The sequence below is a fragment of the Nansenia antarctica genome (genome assembly GCF_963989245.1).
Source record: "Nansenia antarctica genome assembly, chromosome: 8".
Classification (NCBI taxonomy): Eukaryota; Metazoa; Chordata; class Actinopteri; order Argentiniformes; family Microstomatidae; genus Nansenia; species Nansenia antarctica.
The window spans coordinates 28,341,593-28,365,293 of record NC_137678.1 but is presented as its reverse complement, the minus strand read 5'-3'; the positions used below and the strand labels follow the sequence as shown (position 1 = coordinate 28,365,293).

Below are 23,701 nucleotides of genomic sequence, written 5' to 3'. Positions count from 1 at the left end.
TAAATTCAGCACATTTATTTATACATGACTTGACACCATGATGTCAATGGGAAAAGAGCGGCGCAATGCTTCCAGAGATCGTTTCAAACCGGAGATAATCGATGCTGTGTTCGTAAATACGCTCTGGAAATCTGATCACCACTCATGGAATGCCTCTTGTCCAATCAAATTACTTGGTCGGTTTATGACGTTGCTCCTAGTGTGCGTTCCGGCGCTCTCAGAACAAAATTACGAACGCAGCCCAAGAAACGAGAGGTGAACTCGAAGTCAACTCGCATGGTCTAACAATGAAGTGTTCAATGATATGATAAAACGGGAGGGTTGACAGGTATGTTTGCCAGGCAGGGCGGTGAGTCGGCTACCTTTTCCTTTTGTTTTTCTTACCGAAAAAATACGGTGGCCGACAAGGGCAAACGCGCTGAAAAGACCAAAACAAATACATTAACAGCAAGAGCGCTGCAAATACAGAAACGATACAAAGTCAAAAACACATACAACCCCCGACAACACATGCAACAAGAAAACGCTGCAACCCCCGACAACACATGCGTGTGTGTGTGTGTGTGTGTGTGTGTGTGTGTGTGTGTGTGTGTGTGTGTGTGTGTGTGTGTGTGTGTGTGTGTGTGTGTGTGTGTGTGTGTGTTTGTGCGTCTGTGTGTGTGTGTGTGTGTGTGTGTGTGTGTGTGTGTGTGTGTGTGTGTGTGTGTGTGTGTGTGTGTGTGTGTGTTGGCTACTTCATTGTTTGTGAGTAAGAACACTGAGGTTCAAGTGCAGTGGTCTGTTTTTTCCGCTTCATGGCTTTCAGCTCGACCTCAAAGTCACTGCCAGAGTCAGATATGTCCTCCATCTCCTCAAGACTGCACAGAATGGGAAGGAGTTTAGGAACAGATAGGTAAAAAAAAAAAAAAACGTTATTATTTATATTTTATCCACTGTAGTGGTATCCACAGCAGCGAACTTCAATTTAACTGAACATAACAGACATTAGAAACGTTAGATAAGCACTGTGGAAATTAAAGTAAATAAGACTTAGTTAGCTATATGTTTAGACGCTTTGGTTAACTATCAAACCTCTAAGGTATATTCTCTACCTGAGCTTTTCATATGTTCACTTAAAACACTGTTATACCAGTTCAATTTTCAAGACACTGGAAGCAGGCAAGCAGCATACAGACAAATGAATGGCCAGTATTGCCTCTGTCACTAGATGATGAAGTGTTTAAAGTTCAGAACACTGTATTAATCAAATAGACTACTAAACCCCAGCCAAAGCAATCATTGAAAACATGGGGCCATATCATTATCAATGGGTCATACATTATAGTTCTAGGGAATCAAAATACTGTTGCCCTCTGGATGGACTCAATATCTCTTCTTAAAAAAAAAAAAAAAAAAGACAGACAGACAGACAACAAATAACAAGCTGACGATTGATACTACATACATAGTGGGTCTTACAATACCCATGAAAAAATAAAACAAAGTCAAATGCAAACAAGACCAGTAACAAAGAGAAGTAAAACAATTTATTGCAGTATTTGCTCCGCCAGAAGTGCTGGGGATCTCTTTTCTCGCTCTCGGGTGACCTAATACATCAAAATCTACATTTACAAAAAAACTCCCCCTGCATGTAGGCCACAGATACTGCATGCTTCGCTTTCAACAGAATAAATTATATCCAAGAGACTCCATTGTACAGCATGGGTAAACAATTAAAAGTGAATAAAACATAAAAGAAAAGGAAACGTTTAAAACGCTTCCCTGGAAACTGAGCTAAGCTAAAGAAATCCATTCGGTGCTAGGTTAAACTCCAAGAACACTTTATTTAACAACTCATTTCCAACATTCACTTTGTTTATTTTTTTAAACAGAATTTTGTCAGAGACAAAGTTTGCGTCCGTCCCGTTTGCGTCCGTCCCGTTTCTTGGCCTCTGCCCAAATGCCAGAGTAGGAGCCGGCCATCCAGTGCACACTGTAGCCCGTGCTGGTCTTCTGAATGACACGGGCGATCTGTGGCCGGTCTTTATACTTGGGGCAGGAGAGGGCGATGACGTCCATGGCCCCCACATTTTCATTCATGTGACCTGACGCCTCGTCGCCACCCCTCCTTCGCCGTGATGACTGAAAACAGGAACAGTGGAGTGTTATAACTTACACAACAGTTCATAACTACAACCCATTACTAACAACCTGCACCCATAAGTAGAGAGATCACACAAGGTTCAGTATCTATCACAAGTGAAGGTCTTGAGAGACATCATTGACATGACCTTTTGCTTAAGGACAATTACACTGTGAAGTCCCTGTCTAACAGCTATAACCCAGGTGCTTCAGATGGCTCACCCCGAGGGTTTTCTCGTCGTCCTCTGTGTCTACTACAGGCGTGGTGGTTCTTGGGGTTGGGCCCTCCGAGCAATGAAGAGATGGGGGTTGGGCCCTCCGAGCAATGAAGAGATGGCTTTATTTCTGCCGTTGGTTGGCGCCTCAGCCAAGTGCTCCATCAGTAACTTGAACTGAGAGAGACAAGAGTGTCAACCTGTGTGTCCAGACATTCCCTTTCTAGTTTACACTGCTTTTTTATTTACTTCTGAAAGAGACTCCATTACTGCCTTAGGAAGTCAGAATAAACAAAAAAAAATAACTTATAAGAAAGAGAAGAGGCCGTGGGGAGACAGAATGCTTACATCTAGGTACTGCTTGACGATTCTCTTCTTGATGTCATAGGTGAGGTCTACGTTGGCCAGGTCACTGTTCAGAAAATCTAGTGTCTGGCACGGGGTGAAGTGCGCGGTACCCTTTCTGTTCACCGCCTTGTCGTACACCTTGGCTGATTCAGTCTTACTTCTGGATTTTACTACAATCATAGAGGATGCTTTAGTGAACAGTATTACACATAACACAGACTACTGCAACAGGATAATAAAATAAGTAGCTTTGAGAGGATCTGTATGCGACACAAAATATAATCTCACATCCAGTTTTTTGTTTGTTGTGCTCCTACTAGCTGGGGCCTACCTGTCCGAGAAGCCGTAGAAGTTCTTCAGGTGCTGCTTCAGCACCAGCAGCAGCAGGATACCCTGCGAGGTGTTGGCAAAGTCCAGCAGAGACACAGAGTTATCAGGCAACCGCTGCATCACCTTATCCACATCCTCCAGGTCCAGGTCAGAGTCAGAGTCCGAGTTGAGGAGAGACTGCAGAGAGCAGGAGGGAGTCAGTCACAACAAGGCAAAGCCTACTTTGTGGGGCGGCGGGGCGGCAGTAGCCTAGAGGTTAGAGAGGCCTGCTAGCAATCGGAAGGTCGCTGGTTCGATCCCAGCCTCAGGAGGGAGCTGCATGTGAGCTGGTGACTGGAGGGTTGCTGACATCATATCTAAGGTGCCTACCACTGCCGTTGTGCCCTTGAACAAGGCAATTAATCCCTAATTGCTCCAGGGGCGTTGACTACGGCTGACCCTGTGCCTAGAGCAAAAAATACATTTCGTTGTACTGTGCAGTGACAAAAAGGTTGAATCTAATCTAATGTAGGGATTCTAAAATCAGATAGGAACACGACCGGAGCCACGAACAGCTCAACTGTTTTCATAAGCATGTCGTGTGTGCTTCATCTTTAAACTACAATGGCAGGTTGCTGTGTGTTTCTCACCTCTTTGAAGGACTGTAGTAGATTGCTGCCAGACACGGACACTGTGATGTCGATGTGGTGCATGATGAAGAGGGGCTCGTCCTGGCTCACGAAGGGAAAACAGGCCAGGTTGTCCGCAACGTAGAGGAGCATGTTCACATCAGTCTTCTGCAAGGGGAAACGTCATGACTACTTCATCAAACTCTTTAGCTTGTCCACACTATACAAATGATATGTCTAAGTGAGCAACATGGTAAAACATATCTGGATTTTTTTTTTAAAGAAAAAGAAAAAAAGTGATTTCCTCTCTGTGGGGAAGAAGGAACTCACAGAACTGTCGTCGAACAGGTTGAGCAGTGAGATGAGGAAGTCTCGTCTGTGCTGCCGGTTCGTTCTGACCATAGTGAAGACGTGGGAGCAGAGTGCTGAGTGGCGTGACGTGAGTGACGTGGGAGCAGAGTGCTCGTCCTGCCGGTAACCGCGGATCACCGTACCCTGAGCTGCCCAGATGGCCTGCTGCACCTGGTAGGACATCTTCATCCCCGCCACGGCCTTCATCTGTACAAAAACAAATCGTCATGTATTGATTACATGACACACACACACACACACACACACACACACACACACACACACACACACACAAAGCCTATAGGCCAACCTCTAAACACTCACATGGATGAAATTGAAGCCTGTATACTCCTTATCAATCTCCACCAGCTGCTGGTCAGCCTTGTTCCTCATGAAGGGGTCTGGGTCTGTTCCCATGGCAATCATGTATGGCACACACTGAGAAGGAAAAAAAGCACACAGGTTCCAAAACTGTCTTTGTAGAAATTGATTTTTTTTTTTAAAGAAAAGACACCGCAAGCGTCAATCTCAGCAGAGTGCGTGGCGGAACTGCTGCGGCTCTCACTGTTGCGGCTTCCACACTGGCTGCTTCTGTGGTTCTAACTGTGGAGCTGCTACTGCCAGCCCAATCTTTCTACTTTGAGTTTTGCCTGCAACACACACTGCACGCGGACAAAATAGGCAAGAGTCCTTATCTCTAGATGGTGTGCCACGGTAGCCAGCGTGACATGCTTGGGAGCGCGCTGTATGGCTGCTCGAACCCGTTAACATGGGCGCCGAAATTAAACACACTTGCTGCTGAGGACGCCGCTTGCGGTGTGTTTTCGCCGTACGGTGAGAGCGTACTTGCACAGGATGGATGAGGCCCTGATTGAGCGTGAGGGCGATGACATTGAGGGCGCAGTGGCGTACGGTGGACTGTGTGTGGAAGAAGGCCTCCAGCACCTGCTTCAGGTACAGCTGCATGATGGAGCTGCTCATCTCCTTCAGGTCCTCCTGCTTAGACAGCTTTAGTGACGTGACGAGTTGCTCCTCCGACTGTGAGGATGTGAATACATGGACACAGAGGTGAGAGGGGCTTGTGTGGGACGCACATTGTTGGTCGGCCTCCAGCATGCGAGTGTCCTTCTCCTGGAGGTACGTCTGCAGGTTCTTCAGCACCTGGATCTTCAGGGCTTCAGAGCACTCGCTGTCTGACAGGATGCCGTTGTACAAACACTTCACATCGTGCATAAACATCAGGTCTGGGTACTGGATGAACAGGAAGCCTGGAGAAAGAGAAAGAAACGAGGAGGACAGAGAGGGGAGGTATATTAACACAAGTGCCATGGGCCAGAGTGAAAAGGAGTCGTTGATGGTGAATGACAGATGTGACTCCATCACAATGTGAATCGCATAGGAAGGTCTTCATAAGCAGAATAACATGATCGGAAGTGAGTTTTACCTAGACCAATGATGGCCGTGGTCTGAACCTCCTCATCTTTATTCTTGGTGAAGTAAAGCAGAAGCTCCATCACTATGTCTTTGATGACAACCTGTAGGATACAAGAGGGGAGAAAACATCAGCTATTGAAAATAAATAAATGTAAACATTTTGGGGGTTTTTAATTTAAAAATATTTATTTTACTTTATTATTAATATTTTTTTGGACTCCTATCCCTACCTCGGAGAAGGGGCCTTTTATTTCCTCCAGGTCAAAGTCAAAGTGGCGACAGAGCGCCCCGAGAGTGAATAGTAAGCGTATAACCTTTCGTTTATTAGAAATCAGATTAGTGTTGTTTGGGTCCTCCTCCTTTACCATGGAGAGAGCACCTGCAGACACACAAGGGCAATGAGAGACCAAGAGATGCTGGATTTTAGTTTCCATTGGGTGTTAAATCAAGTGTTGCAGCTATGCTTGTGTTAATCCAAGTTATTCTCACCACAGTATTGATTGAAATACACCCAGACTAAGTTATAGTTTCGAGTGACACTGTTCACAGCTCCCAGACAGCTCACACAGGGCTGCACAACCTGAAAAACAGATCAAGTGAAATTATTATTATTATTATTATTATTATTATTATATAATACTTCTTAACCTTTTATTTGTTACTTCACTGTTATTTTCACAGCGTTCCTGGCAACAAGCAGTATATTTTATTTGAGACTGACCACCATCATGTCGCCTTCGACGATGAGCTTCATCAGGTCTTTCTCTATTTTGGTGAGGAAATCCTCACTGGGATGCTCCATCAGAGGCACCACTAGCTCCAGGATCTTCGCCACGTTACAGATCACCATGAATTCACTCTGGGTCTGTGAGAACACATTACAAACACAGACAATGTCAATACACAGGCATAGAAATGCATGCCGTCCACCAGACAGGCTGAAAGCTAAGCTGTTGGACATTATGTTGGAAAAGGTGTGCTTTCAATGACCAACCACTAGATGGCCCTAGAGCTCCATATAACAAAGTTGATACTTTTTGGCACTTCTTTGCACATCACATCACTCTATTATTCACTCTAGTATTTTATGATACACATAACCATACATTCAGTGAAATTAACCATTTCAACATTTTACAAATTGAAATTAACATGTTCATCATTGTTCTTACGTTGTATTTGGTGGTCAGGTAGTGCTGCATGGTCATGGCATGCTTGACCATCAGCTGGGCTCTGATCTTGCTGAACAGGAAGAGTGTGGTGATGCATGACACCAGACGATCGGAGTTCACCCCCTTATTCTCACAGTCTGAAACAGAAACACAACTCTCTACCTTAATCTCAGTCCACAACGGAAAGAGTGCACCTTGTTACGATACAAATCAACAGTAAACTGAGCTGCCAATATAAATGGTGATCTGCAAAACCAAAGCATAGGTTTAATATCAAAGGCAGCCGTGAGTGAGAGTCATACCAGCAAGAGACTCCTCGTATTTGAGGATGTGTTCCACTAGACTGTCCACCAGCTGAACGCAGGCCTTCCTGGCTGGTTTGTCTGTCTTGAGCAGCTACATAGAGAGGATAGAATGAAAGTGAGTGGAGGGAGGCCCACTACATGAAAAGCTTAACATTTAAAACGTAAGGCTCACTTTTCCCATGGACGCCACAGGCTTTATACCTTCAAAGACACATGAACTACTCACATTTTGAAGCAGCTGCTCAAACCAGTCATGGCCTGTGTCTTTGCATGCAGACACCTGAAAAAAAAAATCACAGATCAAGAGATGGAAAAAAAAAAGACTTCAAATAGCCAGACAGATGTACATGAATAGTCATTTGGACAGTTAATTCTTTCACTTGTTAACCCCTGGTACTCACCACGTCAGTGATGTTGAGGATCTTCCGGGTCATGGCCTCTTTATCGTTGTTGGGTGTCGGGGTGAACCAGAGTTTCTGGAAAGTCTCGTTCACCAGTTTCTGCAAGAGGGGCGCATGAATGAATACATTTGGGCATGAATACAGGTAACATGTTTCAGTCCTAATAGGTATCCGTTGATTCACACACAACTATTATACACATGTACACACCTTGATCCCCTCCTCATCATTGACCGTGCGGATCATCTTCACACACATCTCAGTGACCTTGTTGAAGGTGGGCTGCTCCAGGCAGATGTCTCTCAGGATCTTGATCACCCTCTCCCTCACACTGATACCCGGGTCCTGTGGAGAGAGAGAGGACACATGGCCACTTCAGTCACACCGCATCACTACTCGTTATGAATCACTGCATTTTTATGTTTTTATTATTGTGCAGCCAAAATAAATGTTTCACCATGTATGAAATATGATGATGTGTCAGGTCATAAACAAAGCCAGTCAATCACCTGACTTGAGATCAAATAACAATCTGAGTCACTTCTGCAGGGCAGATCAAAACTCTTGTTTACATTTGAAAAGCCTACAGTACTCCTGTAGATCCCTAGGTGGCAGTGTGGCTACACATGAGGATTTTACCTTAATAAGGTGGCATGACGTCATCGAACTGCGAAACGGGCGCAAAGTGCAAAGGCTTCAAATTTGCGTTAAAAAATTTTTTTAAAAAATCTGATTTCGTTTTTTTGTCACCAGACACAAGTTAAGGTTTTGAACTACCCACTCGTTATTTTTCCGAACAGTTTTACGTTTAGCATTAGGTAGTACGTTCTGTGTCGTCGTATTGCCTTTTAAAGACTTTCTAAAACAATCACATAGCACATTATGCTGTTGTGTTGTGTTGTGTTGTGTTGTTGATACCGTGTACAGCTAGCTAACTGTGTTTATTTTTGTCTGTTTCAGCTTTGATATAAGGAACCTGGCGTGGTTATGGCTGAAAATCACTGATGTCAAGATCTGGCCAGATCTCAGGCCCTGAACACAGCAAAGACCTAGGTTCTAGGCCCTGGACAATCTAGACAAATTGATGGCAGCTACTAGATTGAAATCAAGTGTAATACTGAAACACAACCGTGAACATTTCAAACCTGCAAACTGCGACACTTTAAATGAATGTGCAATAACACTATGTGCAATATGACAACCCTAGGGTACATAAGGTTCAGAGAATAGGAAATGTTAGGATATGTATAGCATAGCATAGAGTACAGCACAGTGTTTTATTTGTATAGTATAGTATAGTGGATAGTGTACATAGCCTTTATTTATGTAAACCAGCTCTTTTCCCTTGTTTTTAGTTTTTTTTTTTCTAGCACCAGGGGAGCCCCCCCTCCCAAATTTCGTTGTTCGGCTGTACTATAGCAATGACAATAAAGACCATTCATTCATTCATTCATTCATTCATTATTTACTTGTGATTATTGTGATGATGGTATTGTTGTGATTATGTGATTATGTTGCTGCAAAGCTAATGTTGAAGAACCACAGCCAAAGAGTTGTATTATTGTGTACTGTAAAATAAATTCTGATTCTGATTCAATACTTTTTTGTTTCATTAAAAGAATAATAGTTACAACAACCATAAAGCCTCCATAATGATAAGCTGGCTAATTAGCTTAGGTAATACCTTGCTAGGTAATAATGTTAGCTATACTGTAGCTGTCTGACCCAGTGAGTAACACTGACATAAATTATTGACAGCTGAGTGGTTGGGGGTGGAGTTAACCAGATATTGTTACCGCCCATTACCTGGCTGTGAGGGTGAGAAAAAAACAACATCTTTGAAGGGGATTTTCTCTGCTTAGTGATTTCAGGTGTAGCAACTTTCAAATACTCATGTCGTCTTCAATTTGTTTCCAATTTCAATGTATGATGCATCATTTGAAAGCTTACAATCTGTAGTTTAAGCATATGTAAAAAACTCAAAAATGACTTTGCCCCCTCTTTGGTCATTCCACCAGATCGCGTCACTTATGTGAACTTTTACACTTGGAATGAACTCTCAGCTAGGGGTGGCCAATGTCGTGGGCACAATTCCATTTCTCACAGCTCCCTGTTAGTTGATGGATGTTCATTTTCATAAAGTCCATAGAAAGGCCTATGAAAACTATTACACCCCCCCCCCCCCGCCAATAAGTTAAGTACTCTGAACTGTACTTAGCTTCTGTGACTGGTTGAGTATAATATGTGTTAGATATGTGTCAGCTTGTTCAGGTGTGTGTTGTTATGTGTGATGATGTTACCAGTATCCTCTCTATGAGCATGTCATAGTACTGCTCCGTGAGCTGGGGTCTGCTCAGCACAAAGCGGCCTAGCAGCTCCACCGCAGCCTCCCGCACGCTGGTGGAGTTGTCCATCAGACTACCGTGAACCCCGCGCTGCATGTCCAACTGAGGAGAGAGGGGAGACGAGGTGTGAGGAGACACATCCACACGCAAACACAGTCTATTTACAACTCGGAGGGTAGGCGTGCTGAGTGTGAAGAAAAGAAACACGAGTTAACACCTCAAAATGATAACATTAGCATATAGACTGTGAACACGCACGCAAGCACACACACATCTCAAATTCGATCGAAGGAAGACTAGTACAATTCTATGCATGGAAGCATACAAGCATGTCTGTGGATCAGTCCCGCGGTTCGAGGAGCTTGCCGTTAAGTGTTGGGAAGAGCAGACAAGACTCACCCTGGACAGAATACTAGGGTCTACAGCCACCACCTCAGACAGACACTTCATGGCTTTAGTTCTGACAGCGATGGCACTCTCCTCTAACATTCTCAGGATCTGTGGGAGGAGAGAGGGAACAGAGCCCCGGTTTTATATTCCTTCACCGCCCACTTGGGAATAAAGTCATCCCTCACTCCTCATCGTGATATTGGTCTTACCTGTGTTAAATAAACATCGAAGCTCTGCGAAAACGGCCTCATAGAGGCCAAATATCTGACAATGAGGCAGGAGTCTTTGTAGTCCACAGTGTCAGAGTTCTTCCTGGGGGGGAAGAGAAACCGAGGATGTGTCAACTCATCTTCATAAAAAGAACTTGTCGTTGCCAACAAGTGGAGGACACACTTTACATCACGTATGACAGCAGAGTGCTGCAAACATAATGGGCCGGTGAGGATTAATGCCTACCTCAGTGTGTTGAACTGTGAGGGCACGGTCTTGATAATGTTGCGGAGGTACTTTTTACGCGATTCCGCTCTCTGCATAGCGTTCTCCGTCTCGGTCGTCGTGTCCATGAACCACTGTGCAATGTAGAACTTCGTGGAAAACTGTGAGGCAACAACCGAAATAAATGGTTACAATTCACCAATTGAATAATCTACTAAGCTTAGAAAACGTGCAGGGACCTAGTCTCTTACAATGGACCCAATGCTATGGGACATGCTAGAAGCTTTCTTCAGATGAGCATAGGCATATGTAGTGAAAACACTCACGACTAGAGATGGGTCTGTCTTTGCGTTGTCATCCAGGTAGTCCAACAGGATTTTCTGCAGCTGCTGGGCCTCATCATTGCCTGTGGTCTAGGTTGAGAACGGTAAAGCAAAATCATTGTGTGAGCAGTGCAGTAATATGCTATAGAAAGTGCACACATTTAGAATGAGACATAACTTTGAGGATGTGGCTAAGCGTAGATGGTTCAGATGGTCTACCTCTTTGAGGATGCGGTCGATGGAGCGCTGGTCCATCTCGCTGTGGACAGCATCTTTGCGTAGATGGGCAGCGACAGTGCCAAGGTAGTCCAGCGATGCCACCCTCAGGGCCATCTCTGTCTGCTTGTTACTGAACGGGTGCACCTGGGGCACCTGGGGCAGATGATGGAGAGAAGACAGTCAGTGGCTGTATAATGACCCCCCCCCCACCCCCCACTCGCAATAACAACAGGAACTCAACTCAACAAATTCTGCAATGCTTTTATCAATAGCTCTACTGCTGCTCGGTGATTTAATAGATGGAGACTCACAAGTAGCAGACTGAGTAGCAGTTCAGCTGCTGGCCACTCCGGCTTGTTCACTGTAGACAGCAGATCCTGGACAAAGTTCTCAAATAGTGGCCGGTAATCCTCCTCCCCCTGCTTACTACCACACCTGAGAGAGGGGCAGAGGAACACAGCGGTTTGGTAAAAGACCTCGAGCACAAAGGGATCTTGCACCATGATATTCCTGAACATTGCGAACATTCTAGGACACATTGGAGCCCTGAAAATCATGTATGATAACAACTGACTCAATCAGAGATTTTTTTTAGACGATCTTACTTCTTGAAGAAGACAGAGAGGAAGTTCCACGCCGCTGTCCTTGCCGTTTCATAACAGTTTGTGATCAGGAGGTCTTGATCCACCTAGGAAAAGAGTGATCGCTTGTCAACGTCTTGGAAATCATCACCTCTGGCCAAGATTTCTATAAAAACACTCCTAGCTTTCCTCACCTTCTTGTCATACTCATCATGGTCCCTGTCAGAGGGGAGGTGCACCACACACTGGATGAGCTGAAGCACCAGAGCAGTGACCATCTGGATGAACATGGGATTTCCATCCTTATCACTGCTATTCAGCCTGGAAGAACACAACAAGCACCACTTCAACATACTGAAGAAGATGAGTCAATGCACTCAAAGTCAGAACAACTTCATTAATCAACACAGTAGAGTTTTTCAGAAATACGTTATGGATGGACACAGGGGGCCTGTCTGTGTGGTGTTACCACGTGCATGGCGCTTCCTGGAAGTGTAGTTACCTGAAGTTCCTGAGGCTGCGTTTGCTGGTGGGGAGTCTGGGCAGAGAGGTGAAGATCTCCTCCAGGATGAGCGGCCTGTGCTCCTCATAGCGAGAGAACACCTGAGGAAAAAAGGCACCACACCAGACACAAACAGAAGAAAAAAAGCGAGGATTTACAGGAGAGAAAATAGATGACGGCCAGAAGCTCACTGACACCCTGCACAAAGAATGGAGTGATGCCCATGGAGGATACCTGCATGAATGAAGGAATGAATGAATGAATGGTCTTTAGATGGCGTCAGATGGCGAGAGAGGGAGAGAGAGAGTGAGGGAGAGAGAGAGAGATAAGTCAGTTAGTTAGTGAACAGGGAACAGGCCAGAGGTCCGATGTCATGAGGAGTTGTAACCCCAGGAATAGCTGTAGGGACATTCTCTTACCTGCCGGATGGTGGTGTCAGTCAGCAGCTGGATCTCCAATAGCTCCGAGATGTTGGTCACAATGCCACACACCTTGTTGTACAGCATGACTATAACCTTCTGCTTGTGTGTAGAGCGTTTAGCTCTCTTGGCCTTCGGGCTCAGCAAGCCACCTGGGTGAGAAAGGGAGATGAATAGAGAGGACAGAGGAAAAGAGGAGAAACTATGAAATAAACAGATGCCTAGAGCTAGAGATCTGTAACCCTTTCCTCAGTCCACTATGCCAGGAGTTTACAGAATATTGGTCGCGAGTTCTGAGTGGACGACACTGTGCTCTTACCACAACATGATCAATATTTTGTTGAGCACTCACTAATTGAGCATCATGAGTGTGACTATAGTCCAACAACATCCCTCTGTGGCCAGCTCTTGCCACATATGAAAGGGATTTGTTCCAACTGCTTTAAGATAAGACGGTGGGGTGCTGACCTCCATGTGGGTCCACTCTGTAGTGAGGGTAGAGGGTGTTCTGCAGGTGAAAGTTGGTGTACTGCAGCACTCTCTCGATCACGTCCTCGATGTACACGGCCTTGGGCATGCGTGCCGACGTCATGATGTTGAGTGCTGTCAGACAGGCGTCAGCAGACGCCTCTGCATCGTTGTCCTAGAGAGAGAGGAAGACGTTCAAGACAAGTGGGAACCCCACTCACTGCAGAACATCATTCTGCCTGGGCATGTTTACCTACAACTGTCAATGATTGAACAGACTCCCAATAAACATCCTGTCTCAACTTGGCCACCAGGAGAACTCACATGATTCATCAGCGTGGAGAGCCTTGAACCATCCTGAATGTTCTTCTCCAGGATGTTCAATACCTTCACCAACTTATCCGATGGAAGCTGTGGAAGAGGGATGACCATTAGTGAGCCAAACAATGCAACACCCCCAAGGATTAGAAAATACAACTCCTGCATAGCCACATCACTGTGTGTGTTTCTTCCCTTCCTTACTTTGAATGTGATGCCCATAGCCTTGATCTTGGCAGACTCGCTGCCCAGCTCACTCAGCTGATCCTTCCCCAGTAGAAGCTCCGGGATTTCGTCGTCATCTAACGGGAAATCACAGTGGCTCACAATAAAACACTTCTGGCATCAACGTCCTAACATTATTATGGCTTACATTAATATAATTTGAATGTAATATTCAATAAGATATCTTGCCCATCCATGGTATTGTATACAGTCATTCAAACCCCTGAACATTACAAACATCTAAGTCAAGTTTGAAGACTACTTACCCACGGCTGTGAAGTCAACATCTTCCAAACTCTCGAGAATGTTATCCAAAATTGCAGAGAACCTCTTGAACGTGGATGAATCCATCAGTTCTGCTTCACGTGAATATAGCACTAAATCAAGAGTGACAAAGTCGGACATGTGAAGTAAATAGTGTTTGTTTGTTTTTTTTGTTTTTGTTTTTTTTCTTGTTTTTGTTTTGTTTTTGTTTTTGTTTTTTTTGACTCATCAAGACCTCCTAAGAAGAGTTCATCCAGTCATCTTCCAGCTTCCTTGGCTTAATACCATTTCACACACTCATACAGTTACTGTGGATCACAAACAAACTGTGGTGATTTTGTCTCTCGGATTTATTAGTGTAACTACCCAATACTAAGTCCCTACATAAATCTTCCCAAGAAAGTAACATGCAGTATTCTAAAATGTATTCAATATCATAGTTGTGGAAAATGAGTTAGGTGTGTGCTTCTCAAGGACCAACAGACCAATTATCTAGGACTTCAGGATGCTCAACTTCATTATTGAAAATGTGTCTTTGATAAGGGAATGAATGGGGCCATATCAGTATCTAAAGCACAAGACTGACTGTCTGACCTAATCAACTACAGCTATGGCCAGTGCCAACAAAAACAACTTACCATCACAAAGCTGTAAATCTAATGGCTTGTTGATATACAAGTCTTTATCTTGAACCAAAATATGCTGAAAAGTATACTGTATGTATCCTTGTTGAGATACTGTCACTTATTGTCGGATGGCAATACTGTGTTTTCAAGTAAATGATGTTGAAGAGAACCTGTCTGGTCTCTAACCGTCCACAGAGCTGATGGTGGTTCAGCAGAACATGTCGTACATCAACGAGGGTTATGAGAGCCTGGGGGAGCTGCTGAAGAGTCGGGCTGCTGAGCTCACCTGCTGGAGTTCTACTTTCTGGGCGTTGAGCTGCTCCTGCTGCCTCTCCAGCTCCTGCCTCTGGTTGTGGAGGTCCAGAGCCTTCTGGTTGAGGTCCTGCTCCTGCTGGCTCAGGTGCTCCTCGAACTCCCTCATCTCCTCGTCCGTGTACGCCTGGTTCTGCTCCAGGGTCTAAACAAAAGAGTCACGTCACGTCACGTCCCTACTAACTTTCCTTATCAGCACGAGGAGGAACATGATTACAGTGTCTCAAGTTTATTTGTTTACATCACATTAGACAAGTGTAACAGAGTAAAATTGTTAGGCTTCAAGATCCTGACATTATTATAGCATAATTCAAGATAAAACGTGTCAGTAGTACAGGACATCAGAGACAAAACATAATAGGCATAGTACAAGATAAGGTGGCAATAGTGCAGGTAAGACAAGACAGGTTACACTAGTGATGTCGCTAGTCGCTATGTACACTTTAAAAGTGGAAAATCCCTTTCAATGTACTCAAACTAATTATTCAGAGACTTGAACACAATGTCAACAGGTTAGCACGGAATTAAACTGTCCAAACAAAGCAGGGTGCTGCTCTCCCTTACCTTTCCCTTTGACCCGGGGCTCACTGCAGGGCACCTCCACTGCCCCTGCCCCTGCGCCTGCGCCTGGCCCCAATCCAGGCTTACGCACATCAGCAGAAACATTCCCATCCTTATCTCGCTTGAACTTCTCCAACTCGTGAATGGTGAGTTTGTGAAGCACCACCACAGGTTTGGCTCCTGCGAGTATGCCCTCTACAAGCCCCATACGCACCAGCTTGACCCGGGGCTCACTCCAGGGCACCTCCACTGCCCCTGCCCCTGCGCCTGCGCCTGGCCCCAATCCAGGCTTACGCACATCAGCAGAAACATTCCCATCCTTATCTCGCTTGAACTTCTCCAACTCGTGAATGGTGAGTTTGTGGAGCACCACCACAGGTTTGGCTCCTGCGAGTATGCCCTCTACAAGCCCCATACGCACCAGCTTGACCCGGGGCTCACTCCAGGGCACCCTGCGCCTGGCCCCTGCGCCTGGCCCCACTCCAGGCTTACGCACAAGTCGCTTCAACTTGGGTCCAGGACCTTGGGAGTGTCGGCTCTTGCTGGACTTGGAGCTGCGTGCATTTTTCATACTACGGAGCTAGACACACACACACACACACACACACACACACACACATTTTAAATGCTTTATTTATGTCCACATACAAAGTACAATTCTAAAGGACATAAATACTAACAGTGCATTTGACATCCTGGAAACAATTTGTTACAATAATGCTGAGCCAACAACCAGTTCTGCCACACACAGGATGTTATTCGCACAAGACCAGTGGGTTGATCAATACTATAAGACAGACAGTATCCAGCTCATGGGTACAGGAAGCACCGCCTTCTCCATATTGAGCGGCTACCAATAAGAGCGGATATTGAGCAATATTTTGCTAACTGTTTGGCTGTTTTCACACACACACACACACACACACACACACACACACACACACACACACACACACACACACACACACACACACACACACACACACACACACACACACACACACACACACACACACACACACACACACACACACACACACACACACACACACACACACACACACACACACACACACACACACACACACACACACACACACACACACACACACACACACACACACACACACACACACACACACACACACACACACACACACACACACACACACACACACACACACACACACACACACACACACACACACACACACACACACACACACAGAGGAAATCACGCAATCAGCAGGGAGAGGGCCCGGAGCGCACCCGCGTCATGATTGATGAAAACGATGAATGACGATGTGGGCAAGTAGTTCTACACAACCGAACTGCCGTTAATCCCCATCAACGTAACATGTTTTATGTAATGTGTAATAATGTAATTAATACAATTTAACCATTTCACTTGGGGGCTGCAGCTACAAATGTTTTCTCAATAGCCCCCTGATCTATTCATCTCTCTTTCTATCAAACATTAAATAATTGAATGAGTCCATTGATCAAAAACGGACTATAATGTCCATTTACATTGTAATTTAATTGATCAAAAGATAACGTCTCTATATTTGAAGATAAGTGAATATATTTTTGTATCTCTTATAAATGAAAATGAGCGTCGATACAACATACAACATGTATGTGAACAAGTTTTGGCTCAATAAAAAACATTTGAAATAAAAGATAACTTCTCACTATTACTGCTAATACTGGCTAAACTACTAGTTGTAATTAATTCAGCACAGTTCAGCTAAATTCGATGTTCACATTTCAGGGAACGAGACATTATTACCCATCGCTAGCGAGTACAGATAGTTGGCTTGACGTGCCAACCAGGGCCACTAGCCCACTACTAAGTTTGCTTTTACACATTTTACAAACTGTAGTGCCGGAGGAAAAAGGAAAGACGTAGGCAACGTAATGATAACTGTTTAATCAAAATAACAACTTGTACTCTCAGTACAGGACCAGAAAATAGATCACCAAAACTGTTGTGTCTAAACAGGAAGTTGCAACGTTAATAATCCTCCCCTCTGCCCCTAGTGCCAGAACTGGTTCCCTCCCACTACACAACCAACAGTAAGAGGAGAACATGAACCCATAATGTAGTCACTACACCAGCCCCCCCAGTGTTCACCTCAATATTGGAAATCCTCACGGCGAGGAGGGCGTATGGCCCGGCCCCTACGATCGTAGGTAAAGTCAGGAGGTGCGGGAGGAGGTGTGACATCGCCCATCACGTCCTCCTGCAGGGAAGGACGGGGGGCAGTGACGACCGGGGGCTCGCGAGCTGCGGGGGGTTGTCGGGGTCGGAGGGGGGAATGGCCAGGGCGCGGCAGGGGAGGTAGGACTGGAGGCCGGCCTCTGCGCGGTGGCAGGGCCAAGTCCAGGGGCAGTTCAAGGTCCAAGTGGGCCGGTTTGAGGCGATCAACGGACACACACTCAGGCCTACCCCCCATGTCAACCATGAAGTTCTTGGCTCCGGCCTCGATGACACGGAAAGGCCCGTCATAAGGAGGACGTAGTGGAGTCCTGTGGCCATCATGACGAATGAAAACGAACCTCGCTGAGTGCAGCTCCGGGGGCACCCTCGAAGTAGGGACACCATGCTGCGTAGTCGGGACCGGGACGAAGGTCCTGGCGCTGTCCAGCAGGGAGGCGCGCTGAGCGGCGGCGGACCAGGGCTCCGTTGACTTGGGAATGAAGTCACCGGGGACCCGCAGCGGCTGTCCAAACACCAGCTCAGCGGACGACGACTGGAGGTCCTCCTTAGGCGCTGTCCTGAGCCCCAGCATGACCCACGGCAGCTTGTCAAGCCAGTTGCTGTCCGTGAGGCTGGCTCGAAGGGCGGCCTTCATGGATCGATGGAAACGCTCACAGAGCCCGTTCGCCTGCGGGTGATAGGCGGTTGTGCGGTGGAGCTTGACCCCCAGATTCTCCGCCACCGCTGCCCACAGCTCTGAAGTAAACTGTGAGCCACGGTCAGAGGAGAGATCAGCAGGGGTGCCGTAGCGGGAGACCCACACCGCGATGAACGCCCGGGCCAGGTCGGGGGCTGTCGTTGAGGAGAGCGGAACTGCCTCCGGCCAGCGAGTCGTCCTGTCCACCATGGTAAAGAGATAGGTGTATCCGTGCGAGGGGGGCAGCGGCCCTACCAGGTCCACGTTTACATGATCGAACCTCCGCTCAGGCACAGAGAACTGCTCCAGGGGGGCCTTGACGTGTCGATGCACCTTGGCGCGCTGGCAGGCGATGCACGTGTCTACCCAGGCCCTCACATCCCTCTTGAGCCCATGCCAGACGAATTTCTCTGACACCAGCCGTGAGGACGGTTTCCTACCAGGGTGAGACAAGCCGTGTATCGCCTCGAAGGCGGGGCGCCTCCAGTTGGCGGGGACCACCGGTCGTGGCTGACCCATGGAGACGTCGCACAGGAGCGTGGCCCCTGCGTCACCGAAAACCACCTCTTCTAGGCGCAGTCCTGTGTCCGACTACTTGAGAGCCTGGACGGCGGGGTCGGCGGCCTGGTCTGCAGCCATGCGCGCGTAGTCCAAACCCAGTTGGACCGCACCAACCACCGCCCTGGAGAGACAATCCGCGACCTGGTTGGACTTCCCAGCAACGTGCTGGATGTCTGTGGTGAACTCGGATATGTAGGCGAGCTGGCGCTGTTGGCGGTCGGACCACGGCTCCGCCACCTTGGACATGGCGTGCGTGAGTGGCTTGTGGTCCACGTAGGCCGTAAACTCGCGGCCCTCCAGTAAAAAACGGAAGTGTCTGACAGCAAGCCACAGCCCGAGGAGCTCCCTGTCGAATGTGCTGTACCTTTGCTCTCTGGGAGACAGCTGGCGGCTGAAGAATGCAAGAGGCTGCCAGGCGTCCCCAACCCACTGTTCGTACACCGCTCCCACAGCAAAGTCAGAGGCGTCCGTGGTGAGAGCAGTGGGTGCCGAGGGCGAGGGGTGGGCCAACATGGCAGCGCGGGCCAGGGCCGCCTTGGTGTCCTGAAAGGCTTTGACACGCTCCGCCGTCCAGTCCACCGGCTGCTTCAGAGTCTTGTATGAAGAGGAGCCTGTTGGTGACGCCAGCGCTCAGGGCCACTACTGAGTGCCGGCCCCGCCGTTTCCCGTCGGTCCGAAGGTGCAGGGTGAGCGGCACCGTTTGGCCTTGGCGCCAAAAGTGGCGTGGTAGAAACAATGGCCCGCAGCGTTACCCTGCTGGCCAGAAGGTCTGGCGTCATCCTTCGCTCTCCTGCGACGGTCGGGTGGCGGGGCGGCCGCGGGAGCGAGCAGGTCGGGGGACCGTTGAGGCATGGCCAAGACGAACCGGTCCGCCTCCCTGGCCAGGGCGCGGGGCTCCATGATGGCGGTGTTGGCCAGCGCCATCCTAACTTGAGCTGGCAATGTGCGTATGAACAGCTCTGTGAAGAGGATCATGGGGTCTTCTGTACCGAGCAGGTTTAGCATCCTCTCCATGCGCGCAGAAGGCCTCTCGTCACCCAAGTCCGACATGGCAAATAGGCGACGCACCCTCTCCGCAGTGGACAGTTCAAATGTCTCTAGAAGCAGGGCCTTGAGGCGCTCATATTTGTTCGTCGTCGGGGGAGCAGACAAAAAACCTACCACTCGAGCTGCGGTGGAGCTGCCCAACATTGCCACAGCATGGTTGTACCGGTCGTCGTCGTCATCGATGTCACTTTTGTTGAAATGTGCCTCTACAATAGCAAACCATGCAGCAGGCGTTGAGTCCCAGAACTCTGGTAGCTTGAGAGTGGGAGTGTGCGCACCACGCGTTACCCTGACAGGGGATGGTGATGGCTGCCGCTGGTTTGAACGTCTTCCTCGCCCGGACATTTTGCAGGATTGTAATGTTCGTTCGCTGGTTTTTGTACACAATTACGTTAACAAAAATCCACGTCGGGGTCACCAGTGTAGTGCCGGAGGAAAAAGGAAAGACGTAGGCAACGTAATGATAACTGTTTAATCAAAATAACAACTTGTACTCTCAGTACAGGACCAGAAAATAGATCACCAAAACTGTTGTGTCTAAACAGGAAGTTGCAACGTTAATAATCCTCCCCTCTGCCCCTAGTGCCAGAACTGGTTCCCTCCCACTACACAACCAACAGTAAGAGGAGAACATGAACCCATAATGTAGTCACTACAAAACCATATTTACCTCAGAAGTTGAACAAAAACAACACAACGTTTCTACTCAAATGTGTTGATGATAATTTTCAGGTAATTTTCAGGTGGTCAGTCAGTCAGGACTGCTAGCTGTCGGTGGCAATGTCAGTTTTTAGCTAGTTGCTTACCTTCATCAATTCGCTGACAGGCTCTTACGTTTGACGGATTAAATAATCACAATTGATCACACAGATGAATAAACTAGCTAAAACTGTCTAACGCCAGAGGGCAATGACAGAGCAGGAGAAATGGTGAGGCGCAGCTTATTTGATCTCGAGCTTGGCTGGTTTGACGAGCTTGGTACGAGCTTGGTGCGCGAGGGTACACGGTGCGCGAGGGCACATCAACAACGAAGTATTTTCTCTATTCTGTCCCAACCATTGGTCAACCATTGGTCAATGTGAAGTGTTTGTATCCAATGGGCATCTAACAAATATCCAGTTGCTATGACTGTGACGATTGGATACTCCTACCACTAGGTGTCAGTAGAGGTCCTTGTGATAGGACAGGACCGGAGATGATGTAGTGGTAGTGAGGGCACAGGAACTGGTAGATACTCGGTAGATGGAGTTGGATGTACACGGAGCACGTTAATAAAAGTTATAAAAAGATCCTGTTTCTCATTGAACGACACGAACAACACATGGTACCAGGAGTAAAACAGTGCAAGATACAACTGTGAAATGCGACATGGATTCAGTAAAGCCACCGACGAGTCTGCAGCTGACGGGGAATGTCGACAGCAATTGGCGCACTTTTAAACAACAGTTTCTACTCTACATTACAGCGTTGGGATTGGAAACGAAGCCGGACACCAGGAAAGTAGCACTCTTACTAACAATAGCAGGCCCACAAGCCATAGAAGTGTATAACACGTTCGTGTTTGAGGAAAGAGATGATAACGAGATGCTGGATAAAGTGCTCGAGAAATTTGATGCCCATTGCTCTCCCAAAAAGAACGAGACGTACGAGAGATATGTGTTCCGTTCTAGAATCCAGCAGCAGGGCGAGCCTTTCGATAGTTTTCTGACTGACCTAAAGCTAAGAGCACAGTCATGTAACTTTGCTACACTAAAGGACTCCATGATCAGGGACCAGATCGTAGTTGGTGTGGAGGATAAAAAGGTCAGGGAAAGGCTGCTGAGGGAAGCTGAGTTGACATTAGAGGGGGCAATCAAGATCTGTCATGCGAGTGAGCTGTCCCGGATTCACGTGAGGACGTTCGGCGAGATGGCAGCGGGCTCCATGAAAGTGAGTGATGATGTGACAGTTGGCGCGGTCTTCTACAAAGGAAAACAACGCGCACAAACGCAACGGACAGACGGTGAGACGTTCAACTGCAAACGCTGTGGCTCGCAGCACAAGCCAAGAGAGTGTCCAGCTTTTGGTAAGCAATGCTCTCATTGTAAAGGAAATAACCACTTTGCCAAACAGTGCTTCTCTAAAGGGAAAGAGAAAAGGATGGGAAAATCTGTAAATATAGTGGGGGAAGACAGTGACCCATATTGTGTTGGCATGGTGGGCTGTGAAGTAGAGCCACAGAAGCAGATAAATGATGTCAAGCAAGATAAATGGATAGCACCACTGCAAATAAATGGGACTATAGTCACTCTGAAACTAGACACTGGTGCAAAAGCAAATCTAATCAGCATGTCTGACATCAAAGCAATGAAAGAAAAGCCAAAAATTCAAAGAAAAATGCTTGAGCTTAAGGACTATAATGGACAGAGAATTGACTGTTTAGGCACATGCAAGCTGAAAGTAACAGTGAAAAGGAAAGTGCACCACTTACTCTTCTCTGTGGTAGCTGAAGGACTAGACTCACTGATAGGTGATAAAGCATGCGAAGATTTAGAGCTGGTGAAAAGAGTGTACTGCATCAACACAACTGTGAGCACATCTAGTGACTCTGTTGAATCCATAGTGCAGAGCTATTCAGATGTGTTCAAGGGCTTTGGTGAACTGCCATTCACCTATAAAATCCAGCTCAAAGAAAATGCACAGCCAGTTGTGCATGCTGCACGAAGGGTCCCAGCACCATTGAGAGACCGTCTAAAGGAGGAACTAAACAGGATGACAACACTGGGTGTAATAAGGAAGATTGAAGAACCAACAGACTGGGTCAATTCAATGGTGTGTGTGTGAAAAAGAAAAACGGTGACCTAAGAATATGCATGGACCCAAAAGATCTAAACGAGAACATCAGGCGTGAACACTACCAGATACCCAAGCGTGAGGAAATCACCTGTGAAATGGCGGGTGCAAGATACTTCACAAAGCTTGATGCATCACAAGGGTTCTGGCAACTCAAATTAGAAGAGAGCAGCACCAAATATTGCACCTTCAACACTCCTTTTGGTCGATACTGCTTCCTCAGACTTCCATTTGGAATAATCTCTGCGTCTGAAATATTTCATAGAGCAGTGGAACACATAATCGAGGGGCTGGATGGAGTTCGAGCCTATGTGGACGACATCATTGTCTGGGGCTCCACAATCCAAGAACACAATGAGAGGCTCACAAAGGTGCTGGAGAGCATACGGAAGAATGGACTGAAGCTCAACAGGAGCAAATGCCAGTTTGGAGCTCAGGAAATAGTCTTCCTTGGAGACAAGCTCTCAGCACAAGGTGTCCAACCCGACCAGGAGAAAATCAACGCCATACTCGACATGCCGAGGCCCACAGACAAAACAGGGGTGCTACGCATCATGGGGATGGTCAACTTCATAGGTAAATTTATCCCCAACCTATCAGCGAAAACATCCTGCATCCGTGGGCTCCTGCACAATGAGAGTGAGTTCAAGTGGACCTCCAAACATGAGCATGAATGGCAAGTGCTCCAGAGAGCACTAACCACTGCACCTGTGCTAACATTCTTCGACCACACAAAGAGGATCAAAGTGTCCACAGATGCATCAAAAGATGGGATTGGTGCAGTACTCCTTCAGGCTGAGGGTGAACACTGGAAACCAGTAGCCTATGCATCTAGGTCTATGACAGAAACTGAGTGTCGTTACGCTCAAATAGAAAAGGAGTGTTTAGGGATAGTGTTTGGGCTAGAGAGGTTCCACAGCTACGTATATGGCCTCCCCTGCTTCACTGTAGAGACAGACCATCGTCCATTAGTCGCTATAATCAAAAAGAATCTGAATGAGATGTCACCAAGAATACAGCGAATGATGATGAGATTGCAAAGATACGACTTTGGACTGATCTACACACCAGGAAAGCATCTCGTACTC

At 46.9% G+C, this 23,701-nt stretch overlaps 1 pseudogene across 1 annotated transcript; it reads right to left on the bottom strand.

Annotated features, from left to right (window-relative positions):
* Window positions 1–1,878: 1,878 nt before the first annotated feature.
* LOC308164092 (nipped-B-like protein B) lies at window positions 1,879–13,915 on the bottom strand (annotated as a pseudogene). The gene is made up of 32 exons: window positions 13,777–13,915; window positions 13,490–13,587; window positions 13,292–13,378; window positions 12,968–13,142; window positions 12,500–12,651; window positions 12,081–12,314; window positions 11,773–11,899; window positions 11,603–11,685; window positions 11,309–11,432; window positions 10,998–11,141; window positions 10,782–10,868; window positions 10,477–10,616; window positions 10,230–10,332; window positions 10,030–10,128; window positions 9,586–9,732; window positions 7,496–7,630; window positions 7,286–7,384; window positions 7,111–7,164; window positions 6,882–6,975; window positions 6,580–6,716; window positions 6,132–6,272; window positions 5,897–5,987; window positions 5,638–5,786; window positions 5,418–5,508; window positions 4,820–5,241; window positions 4,298–4,411; window positions 3,953–4,180; window positions 3,644–3,790; window positions 3,016–3,191; window positions 2,685–2,844; window positions 2,406–2,513; window positions 1,879–2,121 (listed from the first exon to the last, which is right to left on the bottom strand). The product of its transcript is annotated as a nipped-B-like protein B (transcript).
* Between the last annotated feature and the right edge of the window lie 9,786 nt (window positions 13,916–23,701).